We start from the raw sequence: 1,475 nt of genomic DNA, 5'->3' as shown, positions 1-1,475 counted from the left end.
TCATTGTTGTTTGGCGGGTCCGGGCTGGGGATTCGAACCCGCCACCTTAGGTGTACATGGCTGGCGCCTTAGCCGGTTGAGCCATAGGCGCCGAGCCAATAGGGGGGCATCTTCAGGAACAAAGATTATCCCTGTGTTGTAGCAGGAATAGATGAAAAGGTCTGGGTGCCCTATAATATGAACTGTCTTCTCTTCAACGTAGGTTGGTGTGTCTATTGGCATAAGGTAGAAAGGTGGTTAAGTTACATTTAAGTAAGGAATTATTCAGGTTAGCGTGTTGGAATGGACACCTTTTAAGCTTGATATATTTATGGCTATTAGTTCCAGTTTTCAGTTGTATAGCAAATATATCTTTTTTTTTCTTGACAGTAATGGTTGTTTTTTAAGTATAAATATCTGAGTATGTGGTAACGCTTTGGATATATGGGAAAAGTGTGAAATCTCTGATAAGTTCTAGTGGGTACACATCTTCATTAGCCATGAAGTAAATACTTGTTCTACATAGAACTTCTAGTAATAGGTGGTGCCTCTGGATCAGTGACTAGGGCGCCGGCCCCATATACCAAGGGTTGCAGGTTTAAACGTGGCCCTGGCCAAACTGCAACCACAACAACAAAAAGATAGCCGGGTGTTGTGGCAGACGCCTATACATACATAGTCCCAACTACTCAGGAGACTGAGGCAAGAGAATCGCCTAAGCCCAGGAGTTTGAGGTTGGTGTGAGCTGTGACGCCCCAGCACTCCACCAGGGGTGACAAAGTGAGACTTTGTCTCTTAAAAAAAAAAAGAACTTAGAGGAAGACAGAAATCGACATAGTTATGACGACATTTTGGGCTAAAGACGTCTATACATTTTTATTTCATCAAATGGGACAAGGTACTGGAGTGAGCACACAGCCGTGTATAGTCTCAAGAGGAAGATGGCTGGGGATTGTATCTCTTCAATCTAACGTGATGTTTCCTCCAGTCTAGTTTTTGTGGGCTGAGGCTGCTTCTGCAGTGCGATACAGCTTGAGTGGAGTGTGGTGGGCTGAGGCTTCTAGTCCTGCAAGTTTCACTGCTGTGGTGTCCTCAGCAGAACATCTTTTGGACTAGTCTACATTTATTTTAGCTGTTTCTCTCAGGCCCATCTTTCCAGGTTTTGAGCTGGTCTTGGTTACCAGGATAAAAGGGACCTACATTTTCTGTAGGGGTTGACTGGGGTCTGGGAAGAGAAAACCTGCGAATAAGGGGTAACACTCACTGCTTTGTTGTACATACTTTCCTAGTTTAAGATTATATTCTGTTAAACTTAAGACATGAAACCATAAAAATACTGGAAGAAAGTGTAGGGAAAACACTTGAAGAAATCGGCCAGGGTGAACATTTTATGAGGAGGACACCCCGGGCAATTGAAGCAACATCAAAAATACACTATTGGGACCTGATCAAACTAAAGAGCTTCTGCACAGCCAAGAACACAGTAAGTAAGGCAA

The sequence above is a fragment of the Otolemur garnettii genome, unplaced genomic scaffold, assembly GCF_000181295.1.
Source record: "Otolemur garnettii isolate 467f Iridium unplaced genomic scaffold, OtoGar3 scaffold00320, whole genome shotgun sequence".
In the NCBI taxonomy this organism is placed as follows: domain Eukaryota; kingdom Metazoa; phylum Chordata; class Mammalia; order Primates; family Galagidae; genus Otolemur; species Otolemur garnettii.
This window is presented reverse-complemented; position numbering follows the sequence as displayed.